The sequence below is a fragment of the Adiantum capillus-veneris genome, chromosome 19 (assembly GCF_014529385.1).
Source record: "Adiantum capillus-veneris isolate H3 chromosome 19, ASM1452938v2, whole genome shotgun sequence".
NCBI lineage: Eukaryota > Viridiplantae > Streptophyta > Polypodiopsida > Polypodiales > Pteridaceae > Adiantum > Adiantum capillus-veneris.
In genome coordinates this window covers 45,532,683-45,546,087 of record NC_140949.1, presented here as the reverse complement: position 1 = coordinate 45,546,087, position 13,405 = coordinate 45,532,683, and the positions used below count along the sequence as shown (strand labels likewise).

The window sequence follows — 13,405 nt, the reverse complement described above, 5'->3', positions numbered from 1 at the left end:
TTTGGTAATGCTTTGATTGACATGTACACCAAACGCTCTGTCCTTGCAAAAGCACACGACGGGTTTTCTGAGCTTAAGCTTCTGGTCCAAGATGGTGTCACCTGGAGTGCATTGATTGCAGGTTATGCACATCAAATAAGGTCTGGGTTTTTTCCAAGGAAATCCAAAATGTGGACCACTCTCGCCTATATTGCTTTTGCATCTTGAAGTCTTGTCATAATACAGCCTGATGTTCATGAATATGTGCAGGGTTGCTGAAAACCATTGTGCTTGTTGGTAGGCCTTTGGTTGACATGTATGCGAAATGGGCCACTCTCTAATTGCGATAGCCTATATTGCTTTTGCATCTTGCTTGAAGTCTTGTCATAATACAACTTGATGTTCATGAATATGTGCAGGGTTGCTGAAAACTGTTGTGCTTGTTGGTAGGCCTTTGGTTGACATGTATGCGAAATTGTCGTCCTGATAGAAGCACAAAATTTTTGAGGCACTTCGTGTCAGAGATGTGGTCTCTTGGAATGCAAGATTGAGGAATGCCCATTAGAGGAAGGGCCAAGAGGCTCTGAGCTTTGATTTATATGTATGCCAACTGTGTCGTCCTCACACAAAGCTTTGAGTCATTTTCGTTCGATGCAAAGTGGGGGTTCCTCTCCATAGTAGTCTCTTGGACGACACTTGTAGGCCCCACAAGGGCTGGCCGAGGAAGTGCTGGATCAATTCCCAGTGGAAACAATGAGAGAGCAACTCCCCGTTTGCAATTGTGCTCAATGCATGCAGTTGCAGAGAGGGGAGAAGTTATTACTGGGGTTGTTAACCTGGATGTTTGTCTCTTGGAGAGCACTAGCGATTGCAGGTTATACCCAACAGGACAAGGGCAAAGAAGCTCTGGGCTGTTTTTTGAGGATGCGTAGTGAAGGCCTCCTGGCCTATTTCCAAACCTGGGCTATTTTTATCGGATGTAAGTTAAGTGAGGGTTTATCTTCAATGTAGTCTCATTGACAGCACTTACTGGCTCTATACTCTTCTTCAGTGGATATAATGAGAGCTGATTGAGTCTATTGCGGCTTGTCCAATAAGCAACATGACGGTATTGCTTAAAGCTTAAAGCTGGTCCAGAACCTTGTGAACATGGGGTTGAGCTTATTAAGAGTCTCAAAATACTTGCAAGTCTCAATATAAACATTCCAATTGAAATTTTGTCTCTTGGAGTGCAGTGACAATAGGATGCATAGATTGCAGAATATGCTCACTACGAACTAGGCAGGAAGCTCTGAGCTTTTTTCAGTTGATGCAAAGTGAGGGCCTCTCTGCAAATTCAATAAGTTATGCTTGCATCTTGAAGGTAGGTGGCATTACACAAGGCATTGACATAGGTGAGAATTCAAGGGCTGTTTGAAAAAGATGTCATGCTTGGCAATACGCTTGTCAACATGCATGACGAATATGCAGTACATGTAAAGGCAAAAAATGATTTTGAGGAGCTTTGTGTCTAGGATGTCATCACTTTTGCTCCATCCTATGCAAGGTGGAAACATACATACTGTACGGTCCGGATACGCACGTATTGAACGTTGTTCCGTACAGGAAAGTTTGTGTGTACGTAAAAATACGTACCATTGTAAAATAACCTAAACTATCTAAGATTTTTAATTTGTTTCTAGAAGATTTTAAATAGTGTGAATTTTTAATAGTGCCACAGGTTGTGTTTCTAGAGGCTTATACAATTTGCATTTCATGTTAGAGGGCTAAAAAACAATTGCAGATCCAAGGCATCCACATTGGCCACGATTTTTTTGTTGGAACAATTTTTTAAATAAAAAATGTGTACGGATCCTTTCCGTACATACAAATCCGTGATCCGATGTCATAATGGGGGTGTAAGTGTTAAAGTTAGTAGCATCTCAAGTGAATAGCCCAATGGGATCCCAATATTTATTTTGGCTTTAGGTATTTATTTTACTTATTTGTCAAATCTTGGGTAGGGCAATTTGCTAAGGTGGGTATATAAACTCACCTAGCCCCCATTGTATCATCATCAATTCATTGCGAAGGTTGGTTGGTTAGGAAGTCTACTATGAGATACAAGGCGGTTTCCACTGCCTATTCAGAGAGGGTTTTGGACCACTGGTCAAAGTTATGAGATATCAGGATCAAAGATGCCTTGGGCTATTTTTATTGGAGCTGCGCAGACATGGGGTCAGACTACATACGCGACATTTAGATGAGGAGGCATCACAACACACTTTAGAGTCCACTTGTACCAGGGGTATACTGACTGACAGGGCCATTGAGCTTGGGAGATCGAGACGCCCATGGCTGCGAGGGTCATCGAGACATCGGTGGAAGCTGCATCAGAGGGTCTGGACTGTTTTGGCACGACATGGGAGACATCCAATCAGAGTACTCACTAAGGAGGACATTGATGATCTTCGCCAATGACCGATGCTGGATATCATAGGATAGGATCTTGATTCCAGCATTTCAGCCTTTCATTTCATTTCATTTCACTTTAGCTAAATTCAATTTCAGTTTTCAGTCTTTTACACAGACATTGTATCAAATTCACCATTTGTAAACTCTTTTGTCTCATAGGTCACTTTGGCCTTTTTGAAGACGTTAATATATCATCTCTCTCTCTCTCTCTCTCTCTCTCTCTCTCTCTCTCTCTCTCTCAGACATTGTATCAGATTCACCATTTGTAAAGTCTTTTGTCTCATAGGTCATTTTGGCCGGACAGGGGCGAGGTAGGTAGGTTAGGGGCGAGGAATTATAGGATAGGGGCGAGAGGGGTAGCGAGAGAGGGTAGAGAGGGACGAGAGACGGTAGGGAAAGGCGGGGGGATTGGATAGGGGCTAGAGGAGAGGATAGGGGTGAGAGAGGGTAGGGAGGGGCGAGTGTAGGGTAGGGGTGAGAGGGGTAGGGTACGGGCGAGAGAGGGTAGGGAGGGGCAAGGGGGATTGGATAAGGGCTAGAGGAGAGGGTAGGGGCGAGAGAGGGTAGGAAGGGGTGAGTGAATTAAATAGGATAGGGGCGAGAGCGGTAGGGTGAAGCGAGGGGGATTGGATAGGGGCGAGAAAGTCAGGGTAGGGACGAGGAAGTTAGACAAGGACGAGGACGAGAGGACTTTGTAGCATTGCAAGGCAGTTATGCACAAGGCATTTATGTATGCAAGTTGACCTCACTATATATGCGAGTTGACCTCACTTGCACTGCTTGCAGCTTGGTGTGAGGATGTAGAGGAACGATTCATGTAGAGGATGTAGACGAACAACACATTTGTGAATACATGACTGGTGGTGAAGACCCGAAAACAGATACTGCTATGTTTACAATTGAACTTTATATGTGAGATAAGACCGCAATTAGGAAAGAAGAGTACAGTAGCAAATAGCGGCTAGGGGTATTCTGACAAAAGGAACACCAGGAAGGGAAGTGGGCAATGGGCAATGCAGTTTAAAATGAGAAAGCTCCAAGAGAAGTTTTAGGTGGAGAGATAGAGACCTCAGGACAACTGAATAAAGCTAAGGATCCAATTAACCAAATAGGAGAATGCCTAATGAAAGAACACTTACATTATTATACAGAGCGGGAATCAATTGAAGAACTTGGGGCATAGAAGATAGACATAGTCCTTAGGAAAAACATTGTTTAAGAGTGGGTTAGAGATGAAGGTGAGGCCAGATGTGATGAAGACAATTGCTAGAAGCTGAATAGGTGTCAGGTTGGTAAGGAGCACAAGGTACTGGCTAACACCAGCTGAATGAGGGAGAAGGCACACTACACACTGCAGATTAAAGTACTAGTGGGAAGAGAAGGACTTATGGCTTATGGCGAGGGGTAATAGCATTTTTTCCTAGAGCCATTTACTAGCGGCAGGGAAACACCTTCTAGAGTAGCACAAGTGATCCTTGCATTATTTTAGGCTTTCTGAGATGGCGATCATGCCACGCCTTGCGACGAAGCTGCTCTGCTTCCGGAGCCTGAGAAGCCAATCGGCGGCTTTCTTCCAATAGGGAGAGGTGAGAGACAGAGGTAGATTCCATATCCCAATTTTCACGCAGACTGCCTACTCGAGGAGATCCTGAGTTGACTTCGAACGGAGCTATGGCTTACAAACCGAAGGTGAGTTGAAATGGCGTGTGATTCGTTGTTGCCTTGAAGGACGTGCGGTATGCCAAGAGGGTGCCGTGGATAGCTTGAGCCCAAGACGTTGGATGGAGATGATAGGCTTTCCGTAGGAGGGCGATCAGAACGTTGTTTGTCCTCTCGGCCTGCCCATTGGCTCTAGGGTAATAAGAGCATGATTTGCAATGAAAAATCTTGTAGTTGGCCAACAAAGTTAAAATCAACTCATTGACAAAGTGATTGCCTCGAACACAAGTGATCTCCAAGGGACATCCAAACGTGCATAATATATTTTCATACAAAAACTTGGCTACAGTATTGCCAATGCAATCAGTCATCGCCAGTACCTCTGCCCACTTGGTTGCATAATCTATAGCCACCAGCAGATACTTCTGATTACCAGGTTGACCCGGGGGAGAAATTGGGCCCACACAGTTCAAGCCCCATCTCTCAAATGGTAACCATGCCACGAAGATTTGCAAAGGACGATTGGACTGCTTACTTGGCTTTGGTCCACAGCGCAATGACAAACATCACAAACTTTGGCATGTGCTATTGCATCCTGGAAAACATAAGGCCACCATAGAACACTCTGTAGAATTTTCTGGGCGGTGATGTGATTGGGGTAATGGCCACTAGTGGGACCATTATGGGCATCCTCCAGAATATCCTCAACTTCATCAAGAGAAACACACCGCCTCTAAACACCATCTGGTCCGACTTGTAGAGCTGGCCTTCAATTAGAGTGAATGGCCTAGACTTCAACAATAATCTTCTCTTCTGTAGTGGAGATGCATTCTCTGGGTACAAGCAAGTAGATAGCAAATGCAAGACACCGCCGTACCATTCCGGAGTGGTATCCACTTTCAAGAGATTGCTATCTCGAAAGTCATCCGCAACCCCTGTAGCTTCTTCACTTGTTTGAATGCGAGAGAGGTGGTCATCAATGATATGATGTTTGTCGGGCCGGAGTACCACTTCGAAATCAAACTCTTGAAATAGGAGTAGCCACCGCCATACTCGACTTGCAACTTGTGGCTTATTAAGCTGATAGCGCAGGGCATGGTGATTAGTAATAATTGTGAAGTGGACCCCTAATAAATAGTGGCGAAATTTTTGTAGAGCATACACAATAGCCAAACCTTCCCTTTTTGTCATGCTATAGTTGCGCTCTACTTTGGTGAGCAGTTGACTTGCATAGCGAACAAGGCGATCCAAGTTGAGCTCCTTACTAGGCTGAGTCAGCACAACACCCACAGCCAGTTGACTGGCATCCGTATGCACATGAAAAGGGAGAGACCAATTGGGGGCAACTAGAATAGGTGCTTCAGTGAGGCGTTTTTTGAGATATGCAAATGCTTCAGCCTTGGGTTTTGACCATTGGATGGGTACAATAGCACTGGTGAGCCGGGTCAATGGTTGAGCCACCTGTGTATACATACGTATAAACTTGCGATGATAGCCTTTGTGGCCTACAAAGCCATGAACACCTTTGGGATTGATTAGAGGAGGCAACTTCAAGATGGCTACTATCTTCTCTGGTCAGGCGCTAAACCTTTAGCAGACACCACATGGCCTAAAAGTGTACCTTCAGTGACCAAAAAATGACATTTGATTGGATTGAGCTTTAGGCGTGCCTCTTTGCACCCGAGGAAGATGGCAGAGAGTTGAGTGAGTTGCTCCTCTAGATTCTCCACTGGGGTTGAACATTAAGCACCCGAGAAGGTTGAAAAATCGTCCATGAATATGTGAAGATGATCTGTAAACAAAGGACAAAAGATGAGATACATTGTCCGATTGAAAGAAGGTGGAGCATTTTTCAACTCAAAAGACATTCTAGCGTAAATGAAAATACCCTAGGGAGTCACAAAAGCTGTTTTGATCTGATTACCTGGATGGATGCCCAACTAATTGTATCCACTGAACCCATCCATGAAACTGTACAGTACATGTCCTGCCACATCTTTGAGCACATGCTCAGTGAAGGGTGTGGGAAAACCATCTAGGATAGTTACCTTGTTCAGAGCGCGGTAGTCGACGCACACATGGATTTGATTGGATTGCTTCTTAGGCACTATGACCATGGGTGATAACCACTTAGAGTGCTCCGCAAGTACAATGATCCCTGCTTCTTGCATTTTTTCTAGCTCTGACTTGACAGCTTCTACATACTTTGGGTTGAGCTTGTAAGCTTGGCCTCTGACTGGCTTAGCCCCTTCAACCAGAGGGATAGTATGGACACCCAATTCTTCTGCATACTTTGGGTTGAGCTTGTAAGCTCGGCCTCTGACTGGCTTAGCCCTTTCAACCAGAGGGATAGTATGGACACCCAATTCTGGTGGGATCCCTTCCAAATCTTTGTAGGACCAGGCAAAAACATCTTTAAAAGAGTGCATGAAAGAGACTACCTGATCGAGTAGCGCCGGATGCTCCCATAACCAAGCGGCGAAGAGGATGTGCTGAGGGTTGTTAGGGTTGCCCATGTTGACTTCTCTGACCGGGTCAGGAGGTGTAGCTGGGGAGGGTGCATCAGAAGATGAAGATTGAGCCTCTTGGAGCTTCGAGGCATCATGGGCTGGTGTCTGATCGATTGGAAACTCCGCATACTCTTCTTGTAACCATCTTGGTGGAAGCTCCTCGAAGGGTGAGTCCTCAAACATAGCAGAGTGCTTTTGAGTGGGCGGGGCGTCAGACACAGGGGAGGTTAGGGGGAGAGGTGGGATGCTGGCGAGCTCCTGCAAAGGAGATTTCTTTACCCTTCTATGGTGTGTTAGAGGTTCACCAAGGCCGACGGCTTCTATCAAGGGGGCACTTGAAGCATGATCATCAGGGACTGACACACTTGCTTCTTGATGAATTGGGTCATTGGTTTCAGCCTGAGGATCAAGGAAAGAGGGTGTATCCATATGCAAGGGTTGAATAGAGACCACATAGCATGGCATCGATGTGCTAGCTTCCAACCACTGTAGTAGGTCTTGTCGGACCCGTCAGGTGGGGTAGGCTGCTCCATGTCGGGGTTGGACTGTACTGACAAAGAGTTGTGATGAACTATTGGATCCATCCCTCCTTCGAGTCGAATTGGTTGCATGATTGAGGCAGAGAATTGGTGCCCAAGAATAGATACAGTGAGACGAGGACTTTTGTAATCGGTGAGGGGAGCGGTTGGATAGGAAAATCATGTAAGACTCCGAGGGCTATACGAGGAGGTGTTCGCCACCAGGCCCTGCAACCGGGTACAGAGACTGAATGACTGAAAGGGTGTCACTTCTGAGGTTTGCATTGAGCCGGAGCATATCGTAAAGTGACACTTGCTAATAGTTATTCTTCAAGATGGCTTCTGCTGTGGGCTTGGCTCCTTCGATATGGGCTCTCTCTCTGGGACTTTGATCTGTTGCAAGTCAGCCATTGCTTCCAAGAAAGCTCCATCAAGGTCAGATGTCATGGAGGTTGGCCTGCTCTTAGTACCAATGAAGGACTCGTCAGTTGGGTCAGGTAGGCCAGGTTGTGAAAGTGAAGATGGACGAGATGGACTTGTTGGCAAGCTGAGACCAAGAGCTGCTCTTTGTGCCCGAGTGAGGATGCCAACAGGCTCCTCCTCTTGTTGTGGCCTAACCACACAAGTAGCAGGTGACGGCTTAGGGATGGTGTTCAGTGCGATCAGATTGATCTTCGGGAATGTGACTCGTGTTGGTTTTGAGTTGAGCCTGAAGACGAGGATGCCCTTTGCTTGGGACAATCCTTACTGTGGCGGTCCTTAGACTGAGGGCAATGACGGCAAGGAGGAGACCCTTCAGGTAAAGGACATTTGCGTTGGTAATGCCCATATTCTCCGCATCTGTAGCATAAAATGGGCAGATTTGATGGACGAAACTAGGGACGAGGTGGTCTCTGCTCCTGTTGCATGGAGTTGGAGGCTGAGCTGTAGAAGCTCTAAGGGGCTGAGGGAGCATTAGCATGATAAAAGCTTTGAGACGGAAAAGTACTTGACATACCTTGGACAACAAGGGTATTGAGCAAAGGTGGCATGTAGTTTGGATGGCCATAGGGGGAAACCATGTTGGATGTCGGTGCTAACCCCTGTTGGAGAGTAGGACCGAGACTTTGTTGTATTTTCCGCAATCTCTTGATATAGTAGCAATCCTTGTCCTCATGTCTAGGCTTTTCGTAGAAGTGGCAATAAGCGCGAAGGGGGCAGTCCTGTGGAGGGTGTCCTGGAGAGCGGCATAGCCTTAGTCTCCTACTGAGACCCAAGCTCTTCTAGCTCTCTCTTGATTTGATCCAAAGCCTCGTGATGTGGAGGCTTCTCCTGTCTAAGAGAGTCCTCTTGAAGAGCGCGCTGTAACTTTAGGGCTTCTAGTTCCTTGCGTAAAGAAGTCAAGGGGTTAGATGAACTATCCACTAGTACAGAGGAAATCTCTACCTAAGGAGAGTCTGTGAACAGCTTCCTTACTCCCGCTATCCTCGTTGCAGCAGCAACAAAATCCTCCAGATTGGCTTCATGTCGGAGATCTCTCTGAGTTTTTGTTGAGAAGTCTTAGGAAGAGCCTTCTCTACCCACTTCTTCACCATAAATTCGCCTGGTTGCCGAGGAAGCTTGGCGACGAGGGACTTTGTTCTGGTCATGAGTTTTGCAAAAGTCTCATTGCACTGGAGCACCAGGTTGGCCAACTCATCCAAAACCTTCTCTTGGAAGTCCCCTAGTCTGAAAGCTTCACAGAATTGGTCTTAATGTGGCCCAAGTAATAAAGTGGTTTTTTGCAAACTGATAGTACCACTTGTCTGCTAAGCCATCCAAGGTGGATGGGAAGAGTACTAAGTAGGCATCTTTTCGGTTGAGGCCACGACCTCTGCAGAGGGAAACAAACCTCCGGGCATGGTCGTCGGCATCCTATGTGGAGAGACCCTTGAAAGTCGGAAACTGGATATTCACCTTAGCTAGAACCCTTGTGAGCTCCTCCATGGTTTGTGCAGAACAAGCTCATGGAGCTTGCTGTAACACTGGGAATGAGAAATTTATTGATGGGGGCGACTGGGAGGTGTAGAACTGGTTGAGGGGGAAGGTAGGGGTAATGGGGCTGGTGGGATTCTGCTTGGCACGAATGGTTGATGCTTCCTGTGGTAGTACTTCAGAGGACTTAGTAGTGGGCTTTGTCGCTCTTTTGATTGCCTTTGTATGTGTCATACAGTAACCATAAGCCCACCCAAGCCTTGGGCACGAAGACCTGTAACTTACTACACACTGGCCCAGACGCCACTAGACCAAGGCGAGTGACTGGACCACTTGGCTAGACCTGGACAAGAGAGGACTAGACCAGGCCGAGAGACTACTAGACCAGGACGAGAGACTACTAGACCAGGACGAGAGACTAACCAGGGCAAGGTGAAACTAAAGTGGACCAAGCTGAAGCAGCCCAACCCAGTTGAAACCAACAGACCAAGACAGAGAGGTTAAACCTAATAGCTCCTCGACTGGACTTTCCACGGAGTGAGATTTCAGTTGTGTCCCACTGGGCGTGTAAAAAATGAGAGCACCTATAGCGGAGATAATGTGTCGTGCTCTCTACAGTGGGTAGTCCTTAGTGCAATGTGCGTAACATCTCACTCCAACAGGGAACAACAGAGCAACAACACAGAGACAATAATAATAGAACGCGAACATATGGGACTCGACTAACTTAAAGAAACCCGTACAGACTCTGGCATAGCAGCATACTCAACTCCAGCCAAGAACTCATAGGTACAATGGGTGTCGAGGCTAAGATGTGCGAGGATGGTGCAGACCTGCTGTGTATAACTCGAGATGATAGACTCTAGATGACTGACCACACAAAGTAGATCATATCGATAACCCCAAACAGCTACGGATATATACAACCATAAAGAGCCACCAACGGTTCACAAATATGTAATCGAGCTAAGACTATCTCCAAACTGTGGTCGTGGTGGTCTGTCACCACATTCGGGAGACCACCACCCGTATGCTTGCCACGTGTCACTGCCCAGGCAAAAGTCCATCCACTGTGAACCCCAGCCCAAGTGCAACTGTCTGTCCAGTGCCTGTGACACTGTAGCCTTGCGACACACTTCTTCAAGGCGCCCACTTTTGTCTTCAAGAAGCTCACCTTGTAGATATCGGATGATGAATCTTGGATGACCACTTTCTCCTTGAGCGAAGCGATCCTCCTATGCATGCCATCTCTTTCTTCGGTCCATCTTTGAAGAATAGTGCTCCTCTCCTTCCTCCACTCTTCCACTTGGTTTCTCCATTCTTTCATTTCCTTCTCCATTGCCAACATCCTCTTCCCTGTCTGCATGAAAGAGGATTTGTGGGCGGCTGGCGAGGGATGCATCTTCTTACACGTGGGGGAAGCCGTTGGCACTTCTCCAATGCTTCCCATGAGAGAGAGAGAGAGAGAGAGAGAGAGAGAGAGAGAGAGAGAGAGAGAGAGAGAGAGAGAGAGAGAGAGAGATTTTTTACGTCTATGTCAGGCCAAAATCGGCCTATGAGACAAATCAAATATACATGGTGTGTATGTCATCCGTCTATCGGAAAGACAAATGAAATAAAACTCATACAAAACTGAACTAAACTGGAAATAAGTAGTGATGTACTGGAGATGGTGGTGGTGATATATCCTGGGGATTTCTGAGGGGGGATTGAGCTCTATCTCTGGTGGTATATGCATGTCTATATGCTCAGGGTAGTACAATCATGAGAGTGTATCAAGCTATCTAGCTCCATTCTGTACTAATGGGGGGGTACATGGACGGGTCTAGTGCCACCAAATGAATGCTGTAGGGTCGGCCCTCCTCTGAGCCACTCGCTCCTCTGTGGCATGGCGCTCTCGGGCCCCGATCTCCTCGATCTGTCGGTGGTGGAGGCTCGCACCCCTGTAGCCAATGACTCATGGTCGTCGTCTCGCTCGGCTCGCCTCGGCCTGTCCCCTTTAAGTGTCGGATGAGGGGGGGGGGGTGTAACTCTCTAAAGGAAGTTTGTGAGTTGCAACCGTCTATCCTGTCTGTGTAGCTGCGTGTGTCTGTAGTAGTGTGTCTCGGTGGCTTTTTTTCTCTAATAAGAAACGCCCTAGCTGTCTTTGATCTCAAGAGTCCATGATCTCTTGGAGAGTGGGTTGCCCTTTGAATAAGGCCTCATACTGCCTCTAATCTCAGTATATGTGTTGCATCGACACACAAAATGCTCCTTGCTCTCCACCTCCTCTGTGCATGCTCTGCAAACTCTCTCCTCTCTGGGGACACCATTGTGTTTCCCAGTCTCAATCTCTAGCCTGTGTGATGCCACTCTCAACTGATCAATCGCCACCCGTGAGCTATGTGGCATGTATGTGTCCATGTAGCGTGTTCTCTGTATGAACCCATCAGATAGTATAGTAAGGAACTGGTCTCTGTAGTCTGACATCTTTGTCCCCAAGCCCGGTGACTCCCTTACTCTCCTGGTGTATAGCTGGCGAAGGTCCTGTCTCAACACCAAGTTCCTCTCGTTGTGAGAGAGGTGAACATAGGGTGAGTCAGGGTCGTACTTGAAGGGTGGTAGACTCTCCATATCAAGACCTGCCTCAAACGATGCTCTAACCTGTGAGTACCATGCTCTCTCATGCCCACTCTCTGATAGCTGTATAGTTGCCTCAAAAGCCCTACGAGTAAGTCTGTCGGGAGGTAGCTCTTTCATCCCCTGTATGAAACAGACTGTCTGGAATAATGCCTCTACTATCACAGGTGGTGTGGCGAGTTTTTCTTTGATAATTTCATGTGGCATTGTCTGCTTGCTACGGAGCTCATACATATCTGTGGCCTCTCCATCTGTGCCCACTGGTCAATTGTTAATCCTGGTGCCCATACTACCGTTGAGTACATCAAGGCCGGGGTGACTAAGGTGTCGAAAAGCCACCCCTTTGTGCGGGGATCCCTACAGTGTGCCTAGTGGCATCTCCACTCTAGCATGGCCAGGGCTGCATATCCTTGAGTGAGCCTGTTAGTAGCTGCCTGCCTCATAGTGAAGGATGCCTCATAGTGAAGGATCCTGGTAGGCCGGTGAATGTAACTCCAAGGTAGACATATGGGGTGACCACATCAACCCGTCGTTGTGCTGCTGTGAAGGTGGCAGAGCTCCTCATTGCACTGGATGTGTGAAAGATCATAACCTTGGTTTTGCCAAGGTTCACAGTCAACCCCCTGTGTGTGCAGTCCAAGGCCCCAAGATGTCGCTGCAAGCCCTCGGGTGACACTGAGATCAACACAATATCATCAGCATATAACATGATGTGGACTGGAGTACCTGCCAAGTCGCTTCCCTCACCTCCTGCTCGTAGTATGTAGTCGGAGATCTGGTCGATGTAGAGCCCGAAGAGAGTCAGGGAGAGTGGGCATCCTTGCTTAACACCAATGGTGCTAACAATGCTCTCTAATAATTCTCCTTGGCATCGAACTCGACCAGTCACTCTCTCATAGAGAGCATATATGGCCCAAATCATCTCTGCTGGTATCCCAAGACTCTAAAGGCACTGGAAGAGCCTCTCGTGTGGAACTGTGTCAAAGGCCTTGCGGAAATCCACAAAGAAGCAGTAAAGCCTGTTCTTCCGCGCCTTTGCCCCGTTAATGAGGCAACGCAGAACGAAGATGCGATCAATGGTAGAGAAAGCTCGTTTGAAACCTGCCTGGCATGGGGCTCGTAGACCCTCGATCTCTGCGAGAGAGAGAGAGAGAGAGAGAGAGAGAGAGAGAGAGAGAGAGAGAGAGAGAGAGAGAGAGAGAGAGAGAGAGAGAGAGAGAGAGAAATGAAATGAAATGAAATGTTATATTAACGTCTTCAAAAGGCCAAAATGACCTATGAGACCAATCAGTTACAAAATAGTGAATCTAATACCATGTCTGGGTACAAAAGAACTAGAAAAGAACTAGAAGTGGAACAAAATACTACTACTACTACTACAATCTAAAACTACGTGGGTGTAGCAGCTGATACAATAGGTACCTGGTAAACTGGATGTAACAGTGTGTGAAACAAAGATGGAAGAAATGGTGAGGATCCATCCTCATCTGCACTCTGGATGTCGAGAGAGTATGGCTCGAATCTTCTGTTGTAGTCTCCGTCGATGCTGTGTAGCTCCTCTCCTCAGTCGCGGTCGTCTGTATCTCTGTAGCTCCAATGCTCGGTCGATGAGAGTGCCAGTAGTGGTCGAATGAGTGTGGGACAAGCTCTTGCAGTGGTGGCTGCTCCTCTGGCTGTCCCATATCTAGTGAAAAGAAATCTGTAATGTGTCTC

The 13,405-nt window shown here is 47.1% G+C and overlaps 1 protein-coding gene and 1 pseudogene across 5 annotated transcripts in view; one reads left to right on the top strand and one right to left on the bottom strand.

Moving 5' to 3' along the window:
• The window catches only part of LOC147433933 (alanine aminotransferase 2-like), a 208,781-nt gene that overhangs the window by 40,955 nt on the left and 154,421 nt on the right, over window positions 1–13,405 (top strand). The window lies entirely within an intron of this gene.
• Window positions 11,226–12,281, bottom strand: LOC147433935 (uncharacterized; annotated as a pseudogene).